The following is a 13,983-nucleotide window of genomic DNA, read 5'->3' as shown; positions in this document are numbered from 1 at the left end:
AGAAAAGCATCCTACAATGGGCATTAGTAGTTCTTTACCAGGAGAGGTGTACACACACTGTGGACACTATATTTCTTTGATCATTGGGAGTTGTACACACAGACAAACACACACGAACGCTATTACTTTATATATATATATGTGTGTGTGTCTCTCTCTCTCTCTCTCTCTCTCTCTCTCTCTCTCTTAATATATACGCTTATAAATGTGATAGTTTAGAAATGTTTATTGTGGGTATGGATGTTTCTTTGTGTGCCTGAGCTTAGACATTCAGCAACAGTTAACCCATGGCTCAGCTCTTTAAAAGTGACGAATAACCAATTCTTGGGTTCACATCAATAAACCGAAAAACACATACTTTCCTCATTTGTTGACGTTTCTCCCACTCTCTCTTTCATGATTCTGGCATGTTGCCAAGATCTGGTGTCTTCCTTTCATTTTGGAAAACATCAAAAATTGAACTCTTTTATGTACAAACGTTTATTCTATGTCCTGGTGTTTGCGACGGCCTGGCCTCCGAACGTGGGTATAGTCCACTCGAGTTTGAGTTCGTTTCTCAGCTAAAAACTACGTGTACATCTAATTTTTTTTTTTTTTACATGGCCACTCAGGGATAAGGGTTATTTTACATGGCCACTCAGGGATAAGGGTTATTTTACATGGCCACTCAGGGATAAGGGTTATTGCGTGTACAGTAATCAATGAGATAGTATTGTAGTAATCATTAGTATTGGGGGTTTTGATAGAGTGTCTTACTTAAGGGTAATGTTTGTCAGGAGTTTGTTTATGTTGGACTTGAAGACGTCCAAGTTGTAGTCAGGTGGGAAACAGGCAAGCGGCAGAGAGTTCCACTGGCGTGCAGTTCTAAAAAAGAAGCTTTGCTCATGGAATCTACGTTTGGATTTAGGCACAGATAAAGAGTGGGGAAAATTATTTACAGTAGTTTCAGCCAGACGGGTGTTTCTCGATTGGCGAGGGGGACGAGGGATTGGAGCTCAGACGAGCACCTGCCATGGAAATAGCGATAAAACAGACAGGCTTGCAACGTCTCTTCTGTGGGAGAGAGTTTGCAGGGAAGAGAAAAGGGTATCTCCCACTAAACCACGAAGTCTATTTTGTACTCTATCAAGGTAGGATAGGCTGTTTTTAGCAGCTTCTGCCCAGATATGGCAGCAGTACTCCATCCTTGGACGTACTTGGCTTTTATAAAGATAGAGAATTGCATCAGTAGTGAGATATCTTCTGGAGCGGTAGAAGGATCCCACCATTTTCCCAGCGTCCCTGGCAACAGATTTGATGTACGTGTTCCATTTAAATCAGGACTAACGGTCAAACCCAGAAGCTTGTCAAAACATGGAGCCTCTCAAAGACGAGAGTCATCCATTTCAATTGATGTCAGATTGGCATCAGTGCGTTGATGATGTACAGATAGAAGCCTGTGTTTTGGATGCATTAAAAGTGGCCAGCCACCTCTTCCCCCATTGTACCACGTGCTCAAGATCAGAGGAGAGAGAATTAGAGAGAACTTTGTCATTTACGGCCTTTGATGTGTTGCCATAGATGGTCGTGTCATCAGCATAGATGTCAACGAATGATTTAAGTATGTGTTTTGGGAGATCATTGATGTAGATCAGGAAGAGAGTTGGACCCAGGATTGACCCCTGAGGGACTCAAGCATTAATTCTGTGGGTCTCTGATTTCTGCCCACCAACCACTACTCTTATGAACCTATCGGAGAGAAATGATTTAATGATTTAGAAAACATTTCCAGTAATACCGTAGCTGGAAAACTTGTGAAGTAGGCTATTATGCCATACTTTATCGAAGGCCTTCGGTATGTCAAGAGCAATTGCCCTGGAAAGGAAACCTTTGTCAAGAGATTCACTAATCCTGTGTGATATAACCGTTAGCACATCCATTCTCTATCTCATTACGTCAGAACACATGTAAAACAACTAGACTTGACGGCGTCCCTATCATAGTGCTGAAAAAAACTGCAAACAGAACTAACTCCCATACTTACAAAACTGTTTAAGCGTTGTCTTAAATTGCTTGTCTACGCTCTGGGGAACCTCGTCAGTGTGCCCCATATTAAATAATTAAGGTGATTAGTCCTCTCTCTCTCTCTCTCTCTCTCTCTCTCTCTCTCTCTCTCTCTCTCTCTCTCAGTAAGACTAATAAGTCTCCTGTGCGTTCTGATTAAGTTTCTGGAATATATGGTAAATAGATAATGAATAAACCATCTCAGCAAAAATAACTTCCTTAGTGATATGCAATATGGTTTCCGTTCTGCTAGATCGACAGCAGATGTGCTTACAGTTATATCTCATAGGATTAGCGAATCTCTCGATGGATGATTTCTTTCTAGGGCAATCGCTGTTGGCATATCAAAAGCTTTTGAGAGGGTATGGCATAAAGTACTTCTCCACAAGATCTCAAGCTACGGTATAGCTGGAAATGTCTTTTCAATTATTAAATCATTTCTCCCTGATAGTTTCATGAGAGGACAGAAATCAGAATCTCACGGTATTAATCAGGGGCCCGTCCTGGACCCAACCCTCTTGATCTAAATCAATGGTTTTCCAAATCACATCCTTGCATCATTCGTAAACCTTTATGCTGAGGACACTACCATTAATGGCAACACTTCAAAGGCCGTAAATGACTAAGTTCTCTCTGATTCTCTCTCCTCTTATCTTGAGCACGTGGTACAATGAGGAAAGAGGTGGCTGGTTTATTTTAATGCATCTACAACCAAGCTGCTATCTTTATAACACATAGGCTCTGATCCACGTCTGGCATCAATTGAAATGAATGGCTCTCATCTTAGGGAGGCTCCATGTTTTAACAAGGTTCTGTGTCTTACTTTTACTCCTGATCCAAAATAGAATACGTACATCAAATCCGTTTCCAAAAATAATAATAATAATAATAATAATAATAATAATAATAATAATAATAATAATAATAATAATAACAACATTAATAATTGTTCAGGTTTATCTGGCGTTGTTCCAGCACGCTAACATAATACTACAGTACTTGCTGCTAATTTCGATATTACATTTTTTACAAATGATCTAGTGGAAATATTTACATATCGTTCCACGGAGATAGTTACATACTCCATTGTGTCGTAGATGCCTCTCAACAGAACCTTACAGCTTAATGTCGGTTGGTTCGCACTTTCTACTTCTGCGTTTCATAACCTGCGCTTGTTGCCGTTGCTGAGACCACTCATCTACTTAAAAGCACTGGCCATCAAGCAGTAATTAAAAATAGCCATTATAATCATCTCCTGATCACAGTGGATCGATCTTCTTTTTAGCTAGTCTATAGAGATTTGCTTATCTATATAGTTCTAGTTGACTTCACACAGAAAATACTTAGCACACTATTGGCGGCTGATTTTCCAGTTTTTTTTTCTACATGGGAGTTGCCAATTATCTAGGTCCGAAAGTCATTCGAGGATAATAGTTCATGAGTGCATGCTAGTAACTCAGACAACAGCGTATTAATACTTTTGTGAATTGGGTAGAAATGGATTAAGGGGCGGCTCAACAAGAACTTGTTTACATTGGACTTGAATACGACTATATTGTAGTCAGTTGGAAAACAGGCCAGCTGAATGGAATCTTTTGCAATGGAAGGCTTTGCAAATTTTAAGAAGATGTATTTAGGAATAAGCACGCTATTCATAACTTAAGCGAGACAAATCTACAAACAGTATGGACGCATCTATACGATATGTACGTCTATACAACATGTGCATTAGGTATGAACAGTCTATTTAAAACTGAATTGTGACAGCCGAACGGACAGAGCTATTATGATGATGCGCAGACATATTGACAAAGCAAGTAGCATCTTGTAGAGCAAACAGCGGATACAGAGAAAAAAAAAACGACGGAAACAGAGAATCGCGCCTGCGCACAGCCCTTCCTACTTCACCTGCCAAAGTCCCTTTCAATGGCGAGTGCCAGACATATATATTTTTTTTAATTTTGTGATCATGTGGGCAGAACTGGCGTGACAAAAACTTCACACGACAAGAAAGGGAAGTGATGTGCGCTTCTTGGCTTTTTGGTACCATCTGCTCGGACGCTTCAAGATTCATGGCGACATTGTCCTTTTTTTTATTTCTGATGTTATTTGGAGAGAAGGATGACTTGTCCATCTTTTTTTATTATTTTAGAATTATGTTTTCGTCGGCGTTAAAAAGAAGTATTCGGCTATCTTGATCGGTACAGAAATATATCTAGGTGTTAGCTATTTATTTTTATGTATTTATAGACATACAGACAAGCACACACATACACACACCCACACACGCACACACACATACATATAAATATAGATATAAATATATTAGTGATGGGTCAATTCTGATATCTTAGCCGATTCCGATACAATTACCGATTCCGATTCCGATCTATCCATCGACTCACAGAAGCGGCGCCCGAAAATTACATCAATAAATGTACATTTCAAAAACATTTGTTCAACAATTTTATAGTGCTCAAGTCGCTTGTCTTTTATTTACAAACATAGAGCGAGCCTCGCATTTTCAGCCAAGATATATATATATATATATATATATATATATATATATATATATATCTGTGTATATGTATATATATATATATATATTCCTTTTTTTGCTTTTCTCGCACCCCCCCCCCGATATCATTCTTCCATAAACAACAATTTCTGTAAAGTCTGACGAGGTTATTGGATCGAAAACACAGGCATGTAACTGAATCATAATGTAACTAAACAAAAGGTAATAAAAAAATAAAACGCATATTTGTTCTACAATAGTATTGAGCACTTTCTTTAGATTTTTATTAATTACCATTTTTGTATATATATGTGTTTGTGTGTATATATATATATATATATATATATATATATATATATATATATATATATATATATATATATTTATATATATTTATATATATACATGCATGCTTTGGAAGCAATTCATAATTTATGCATGTCTGATAAAACACAACTGAGTTCGACTTTTTTCCAATTTTGTTGGTAATCTTTCCTATTCGCAGAACGGTTTTTCTTGTTTCGACTGATAGGTTATATAGTATGGATCTCTGTGGCTGTTGTTCGGCCATAGTCTGTAGCGCTGTCCGACGGTACTTCCGATCATCTCCAGGAGTGGTTGTTGTCGGTGTTGTTGTTCTTCTTCTTTATTGAGGCTCGGGTGCACTTATAGTTAGTTCCAGTTTATTTTATATTGGTTATATATGTACGAAAACACTCTCCCGCGATTAACCTACCACGTTAGCGGATAATAGCGCCATTAAAAGGCACCTAAACTCACACAACGAAAACAACTACGATCATCTGAAATAAGAAGTATTCTAACGAACAATACTTAAATTAGATATCTTAGAAATTGCACACGACGGCTTAAATTATTCTAAGCTATACTAACTAAAAAACTACAGCCCCTTATTAACCGAATTGCGTTTGATATTGGGACAGATATACTTATCGCATTATACTATTAAAAAATAAATAAATAAAATATAAAATATTAAATATGAAAGTAAAATCAGAAGATAAAAAAAATGAAAATAATTCACCACTACGCACCTTACATTTACCTATAAAACAACTACAAAATAATATATATATATATATATATATATATATATATATATATATATATATCTATATATATATATATATTGTCATCCACATGCAGTACTATTTCGCTATTTCACAGCTCATCAGTGCGGCTAGACAACAACTACCTCAAGCCAAGATCAAAACCCGATCGCCCAAACGACAGTCGGGGCTTCTAACCTTGCACTATACGGCAGCTGCTATGCAGGCAGTGAATTAACAATGTTTTGACATTGTCCAAAGTACCTATATATATATATATATATATATATATATATATATATATATATATATAATCTGTGGAGTTTCGGATATATACATATAAGAATAATGGAAATAGTATTCCGACGAAATAGAGAAATATAAAGTTATGTGTTCAGCGTTTCGTCTTTGCTTCAGAGGAAGTCTCGGAATAAAGACGAAACGTTGATGTACACATAACTTGGTTTGTTCCTGTTTATTTCTCTCTCTCTCTCTCTCTCTCTCTCTCTCTCTCTCTCTCTCTCTCTGTGTATATATATATATACATATTTATTAAGCAATTTTGCTAACCAGTTAACTCTTATCTGATCTCTCTCTCTCTCTCTTTCTCTTACTCTCTCTCTCTCTCTCTCTCTCGCTACATGTCTATATATATATATATATATATATATATATATATATATATATATATATATATATGGGGGTGAGTATGTGTGTTTATGTGTGTGTATAAAATATAGGTATACATATACTATACTATGTGCGTCTTTGTGTATATTGCTGTATTTAAGGCCGTAAGCAGGCTAGTTATCTATCAATCTTATCTATATATAACATTTATATATATATATATATATATATATATATATATGCATATATATAATCGTGTGTGTGTGTGTGTGTGTGTGTGTGTGTGTGTGTGTGTGTGTGTAAATAGATAGAGCGAACCATTGCTAGGTTGCTATCAGCACGGTTAGTTGTTGAGCAATGTCACGCGTCGTAAGCACCAATAATGGCCGTTTGAATGTCACATGGACGCACTTCACCTGCCGTCCATCTTGCTATGCCAAGCTAACTTTTGGAGGACACTTGCGAGTTCCTCGGACGCATTCGACCACACCTTCTCTTTTCATCGCGACGAGATGTTTTCTTCAGATTTAGGACCATTTATATCATTTTCTCCTTTTTTTTCTATTTTTTTCTTTTTCTTTAGAAGAAGTGGATGGGGGGGGGTAGCGTCATTTGTCATCAGTTTGTTGTTTTATTAGCTTTTTTTTTATCGCACATAATGTAAGCGGTTCGCTCTCACTAAAATCAACCATGCATGCATTCTGTTACACCGTTCAAACCAGGATACACACACACACACACACACACACACACACACACACACACATATATATATATATATATATATATAATGTACCTATATAAAATATTATGAGACGATATAATGCTTTAGATTGTAATTTACAGTATTTACCTAAAATCAAGACGATTCCCCACGCGGTAAATCGTGTGAGATTATGTGGAGATTGTTTTCTAATATATATATATATATATATATATATATATATATATATATATATATATATATATATATATATATATATATAAAATATATATAGCGATTAAGCTACACTGAATATTCCGCGTTTCATCCGCTCTAGGACTCTTCAAGCATAAGCCTGAAGAGTCCTAGCGTTGATGAAACGCGGAATATTCAGTGTAGCTTAATCGCCATATATATTTTATAAATTACTTACTAGCTCTACCTACGTATTGAGCACTTTTGAAGTAAATTCTTAAAGTTTACGCATAAATCTATACTTTCGTATATTAATTTTATGTGAGTAAATTAAGTAGCTATATTTATATATATATATATATATATATATATATATATATATATATATATATATATATACTTCGTTTTGCTAAGATTTAGACGCTTTTAAACGCCGTATATACAGATTAAATCTTTTAATCGTTTCGTTTTTTTTAATTCTTGGCACATTCGAATTTCCCATAGTCCTCTTTAATTTCGCCAATAATATTGTTTTGCTTGATATCGATTTTTTGTTGGAGAGATGATAGCCGAAAGAGCTGTAGGGAAATTTCAGCAAATTTTATTTAAATCTATATATAAATTTTGTACCTCTAAACATTTATTTAAATATTTACGGAAACGTACACTCAATATCAGATTGACGAATTAAATAATATTATTCGATTAAGGAGTAAAATTAAATTCATTAACCTCTCCATAGTTTTTTTACGTTCTTGTCTGAAACTAGATGTGGCCCACTCTCTCTATCTATCTATCTATCTATCTCTCTCTCTCTCTCTCTCTCTCTAAATATATATATATATATATATATATATATATATATATATATATATATATATATATATATATTACTTTTAAATGAATATTACCTCCAAATAAATATTTACATACTTATTTAATTATCAGTGCAGAATGTGATAATTGCTACTGGTCGAAAGATTCGAACCCAGTCTTAAAAAAAAAAAGCTACATTTGGCTAAGCGGGCTAGTCTAAAATCCCCCTGTCCACCGGCAAGTACCTCATTATTAGAAGGGCATTAAGTACTTGTGAATGTCATTTTCGACGGACTTTCATAGTTGGAAGTCATACGAGGTGCCTTAAAAAAGTTTGCAGATTTTTTTGTACAGGCATTGAAAATTGTACGTAGATACTTGAAAATGCCATCATCACTGGCAAACAATGGTCATAAAAAAATTGTCTCCCCCATCTCCATTACCAAAAGCAGTTGCTTTTACAGTAAGTTTCAATCGTGCAAGGTTCCTTTACGCAAGGATGCGTAGATATTTAGTTGCATATCGTGACAGTATTTTCATCTCGAAAATAATTCACTATTTGCTAGGTCTCACTGGAGCAATTTGGTTTCCTGTTGACTTCAATACGTATCCAGACTTTTTGTATGCAGGCATTTAAAATTGTCGTAAACACTTGAAAAATATTGCTATACACCTTTAAGATGACTGACCAATTTTTATGATTTCAGCTGAAAAGGAACAGCTACAGCAGGAATTGAAATACGGCCTTCTAAAGCTTGATTATCACAGCTGGTGAATTTCCAAAATCGAATCTGAATCTGATAACATTTTAGAAAGAACCATATCCAATAAAATTGTATTTTCAACTTGGTAAAATTCCACAGAAACGTATGGAATGCTTCAGACTTATTTTGGACCATTTTGTATGAATCGGAAATCAGTTTTTTAAGTAGCATAAGAAATCCAATGTAGGCAGGGGGTCTTGCGATACCAGCAGAGGTGTGGGAGAAATAAGGAAGCCAGAACACCAAAGTTGATTGGCTAAATAAAGAATTTCATGTGTCTATAAAAACAGTAAGTGTAAAGTTTGGTGTCACTGGGGGAACTGCACACACACACATATTCAAGAGGGATTGAAGATGCGGAAGATTTGTGCGAAGTTTATCTGATGGGGGCTCAGAGAAAATCGCAGACTATTTAACCAAAATAGCCACCAAGAAAATTCCCCACCTTCTCTATAGTCCAGAAGTTGCTCCTTGTGACTTTTAGTTATTCTCTAATCCTAAGCAAAACTTTAGAGGTTGTCGTTGTCTAACCAGATTTTTTAACTGTAACAAAGTAAAACATTTGGTTTCTCGAGGAGTATATACCACAGCAAACAGTAGTCTTAGCGAAAAATTATACTTTTCATAGAGCTCAATCGGTAGCTAATAATGCGTATATGAGAATTAAGATTGCTCTCCATTCCCTATATTATAATGATAACAGGTATAACTTCCGACATTTTACATATCAGTAAGGGTTTTACTCTCTGCTAAAATATGTTTTTTTGAGTAATCTGGACACATTCGAGAATTATGATAAAACAATATAATAGATAAACATTTCGCTGAAATTCTGGGATAAAGATTGAGAAAGTTTTACCGTTGCAATATTTGCAACATCAGTGATACCCTTTTCAATTTCTTTAATGTGCGTGACATCACGGCTATATACACAGCAAATTTATTTCTAAATTGAAAAATAAAAAGAATGAAAGGGCTAGCTAATCGATTTCGTACCTCGCTCAACGGAGCCTGATCGAGGTTGGTAATTACGATCAAAAATAATTGGAACTGAGAATTCAACGAGGGAAAAAGTAAAAGCTACAAGAATCAAATAGAAACCACATTAAGTATATTTATTTGCCAAAAAAAAATAACTTTAAAAAAAGTCCCAAAATCTTAATGTGAATGGTTTCTTGAATCTTCACATGGAATGGCAAGGCACTGAAATTAGAAAGAGAGAAACGGTAATTTATATGATGTTCATCGATGGACGAACCGTAGGTATGATTCAAATATCTAATAGTAAATAATTTAATGAATAAAAATAATAATAAATAAATAACAATAAGCCCCGTCAAAAAGGCCGGCGACGAAAAAACAAAAACAAAAAACAAATAGAAGGCAATCACTCTCCTTCTTTCTCTCTCTCTCTCCCACTCTCTCTCTCTCTCTCTCTCTCTCTCTCTTCGCCTCTTAGGAATCAAGAATTAAAATACAAAAATAAGCAACAGTTAAAAAACCGTTTATATGTTGCACAAATAAGCGATGCCCTCGTTCAGTCTTGAAGACAAACTAAAGGTAGCTGCGCGGATAATTGTGAGACAAGTGTTACACATTCCTCAGTCACGCCTCTACTAAATTGGCATTGCTTGAGTTCAGTAGCAAGGGGAAGTCCAAACTGGATAGAATGCCTATATAAACGGTGAGCATATACGACATCTGAAATGTAAAACGGTTAACCACCATTCTAGTATTGATCAGATTCAATGTTGCTTAATCTTGGAGATTTAACGGAAATCTGTGCGTCAAAAATATGGCGTATATATATATATATATATATATATATATATATATATATATATATATATATATATATATATAATGCTCCCTATCTTGGGTTGAGCATATTGGGAATTGATCTACAAATTAGCATTACGTATAAAGCGATGCTCTTTGTACAAACAAATTGAGATTAGTTATTTGGACAATGTCAAAATATTGTTAATTCGCTTTAGGCATTTTGCTTCGTATTTAAAATTAATAAAACATTTTAATCGCTAAAAATCGTAAAATTCATTTTTATTTTTAAGTTTCTGGATCAATTTACGCGATTTTGGGAATATAACACCTTCGTACTGTGACGAGTACATACATCATAACGATTTTTCTGCATTTTTGTTTTTTTTAATGAAGTGCAATTCTGAATAAGCACCATATTTTTTTATAATTCAGAACATATAATGCAAATGAATTATCTAGATATGACCATAGTTGGAAAACGCATTTTTTTAGTCTTCTCAAAGACTCTGTAAACATTTTGGTCAGAAAAATTATAAAAACATAAAACCAACATTTTGGTAATTTATTCATGTTTATAGGCTGTTATTAACTGATGCAAAATTCCCAGGTGTTTTAATTTTTGTTTTTAGATTTTTACAGTTTTTTGTTGTTGTCTATCAAGAAAAGAATACACTGAAAAAAACAAACAAACATAAAACAAACAAAAAAACAAACAAACAAAAAAACAACAAAAAACAAACAAACAAACAAACAAAAAAAACAAACAAAAATAAAACTGAAACTCTGAAAGAAACCCGTCGCTTTTTAAATTTAATTTATTTTATTTTACGGTTGTACAGCTCGCAATCTATATTCAGGATTGGGTACGGAGGGTCCAGTGGCACACTGAATGAGACAGTTGGTCAACTTGTCAGAATTTACCTTTTATTATATAGGTTGCCTTCACGCAGCCCAGAAGGTAAAATAATCGGCGAAACCTAAATTGTTCGTGGTGCCTTCAATAAGTTTCTAGACTTTTTAGTATAGTACATATGTTTTTATTGATAGTGCATCCATTAAACTTTATCATTAAACCATTCAAAGTAATCTCCCCCAGCTGCTATGCACTTGTTGCACCGTTCCAACAACTTCTAAAAAGCCCGATGACATTCCTCTTGTGTGAGCGTGTCAATGACCCTCGTCACAGCCTCTTTCATCTTCTCAATTGTCTCATAACGGCGACCTCTAAGCTTTTTTCTGTAGCTTAGGGAATAACCAAAAGTCACAGGGAGCAAAGTTTGGAGTTTAGGGAGGGTGAGGAACTGTCTTGATGCCCACCTTGGTCTATGACAATGATGGAGCACCCTTCCGCCTCTTTAGTTCCTCGCAAATAATTGTGTGACAGTTCCCACACTGAGATCAAACTGTGCACTTATCATTTCTATAGACACACGACAGTCCTTATCCATTATTTGGCCAATCGGTTCAGGTGTTCTGACTTTCATACTTCTACCACACAAACATCCTCATACATCGCAGACTTCCGGGCGTCCTTGCATCTCTTGTGCCACTCAGAAATTAATGCTCGATTTACGCAAGATTGTCCATATGGAGTCTGAAGTATTCCATACGTTTCTGTGGCATTTTTTCATGAGTTCTTCTATATTGTCTTCATGTCCAGATTACATTTTTGAAATTCACTAGATGTGACAATCAGACTTTAGTAGGGCGTGTTCCAATTTCTGTTGTAGTTGTTCCTTTGAAGTTGAAATCATAAAAATTGGTCAATCATCTAAAATGACAATAACATACTAAATTCTACGGCAATTTTAAATTCCTGTACCAAAAAGTCTGGAAACTTATTGATGGTATCTCGCATCTCGTTGTAGTCCCATCTTCCCTGTCAACCTTTTCACCTCTCCATCTGTCTTTTTCTTTCTTTCACACACGCACACCTACTTTCTCATCGGTGTCATCTCTTTCTATCTATCTATCTATCTATCTATCCTGCTAATCTACCTCTCTCTTTTTTTTTGTCGTCTTACTTTTCCCTTCGTTTTTAGTCGCGTGCAAGCGACTATATATGTTACTCCGTCAGTCGGTCGGTCGGTCGGTCGGTCGGACTGTCGATCGGTCTGTCCTTAATACTTTTATGCTTGGCCTTTTTGGTTAAGATCAAAAGGTTAATAGTTGCTGTTCTTAGCTTTTTAAGTTTTTCTTGGCCTTTTGGCCAAGATCAAAGTGTAGTATCTGTTCCAGCAGATACTGCACTTGAGATAATTTGTACCAGTCAATGGAGGGGAAACCCTCTATACTGGGACAATTATTATTTTTGGTAACCAGAGTGACCCCTTTTAGGGGAGCTGGTTTTTACCTCACATTAAAAACGGCCTTGTGCCTAATTTGCTCAGTGGGGGAGCAAATAAACACCATCTGTTCCAGCAGATACTGCAAGCAAAGACCATATGTGGGGGCAACTCCACATATAAGACCTTGGTCAATTTAGGGGCAACCCTTCATACCAATTGTCACTATCCAACTCCCCGGGGAGTTGGTCCCCATTTCCCCTTCACGCCTCACTTTAAAAATCGGCCTTGTGCCTAATTTGCTCGGTGGGGGAGCAAATAAATACCATCTGTTCCAGCACTACACTTAAGATAATTTGTACCAGTCAATGGAGGGGAAACCCTCTATACTGGGACAATTATTTTTGGTAACCAGAGTGCCCCCTTTTTGCCTACTTTTAGGGGAGCTGGTTTTTACCTCACATTAAAAACGGCCTTGTGCCTAATTTGCTCAGTGGGGGAGCAAATAAATACCATCTGTTCCAGCAGATGCTGCAAGCTATGACTAGCAAAGACCAGATGTGGGGGCAACCCCACATGCCTGACCTTTAACCAGCTCCCATTTCCCACCTCTCGGGAGCTGGTCCCCTTTTTCCCTTCCCCCTCCCTTCACTCCTCACATTAAAAATTGGCCTTGTGCCTAATTTGCTCGGTGGGGGAGCAAATAAATACCATCTGTTCCAGCAGATACTGCAAGCAAAGACCATATGATGGGGCAACCTCACATATAAGACCTTGGTCAATGTAGGGGCAACCCTTTATACCAATTGTCACTATCCAGCTCCCCTACTCCCGGGGAGCTGGTCCCCATTTCTCCTTCACTCCTCACATTAAAAATCGGCCTTGTGCCTAATTTGTTCAGTGGGGGAGCAAATAAATAAGATCAAAGTGTAGTATCTGTTCTTACTACATGCTGTACTTATTGTGATATGAAGTGGGGGATCACTTTTCTGTATTAATTTAATGTAAAATGATCACCCACTTCACAACCAGTCAGTCTCAAAGCCATTCAAGTCATTCTCCACATCATTCAATTTGATTTTGAAGGATTCCAGTTATTTTTAAGCATTCAAGTCATTCTTAAGGTCATTCAATTTTTCCTTAAATTCATTAAAGTCATTCTAAATCATTTACTTTT

At 36.0% G+C, this 13,983-nt stretch overlaps 1 pseudogene; it reads left to right on the top strand.

Annotated features, from left to right (window-relative positions):
- Positions 1–12,710: 12,710 nt before the first annotated feature.
- Positions 12,711–12,923, top strand: LOC145256620 (U2 spliceosomal RNA; annotated as a pseudogene).
- The last annotated feature ends 1,060 nt before the right edge of the window (positions 12,924–13,983 follow it).

The sequence above is a fragment of the Euprymna scolopes genome, chromosome 32 (genome assembly GCF_053919585.1).
Source record: "Euprymna scolopes isolate OS-2025 chromosome 32, ASM5391958v1, whole genome shotgun sequence".
NCBI lineage: Eukaryota > Metazoa > Mollusca > Cephalopoda > Sepiida > Sepiolidae > Euprymna > Euprymna scolopes.
This window is presented reverse-complemented; position numbering and strand designations above follow the sequence as displayed.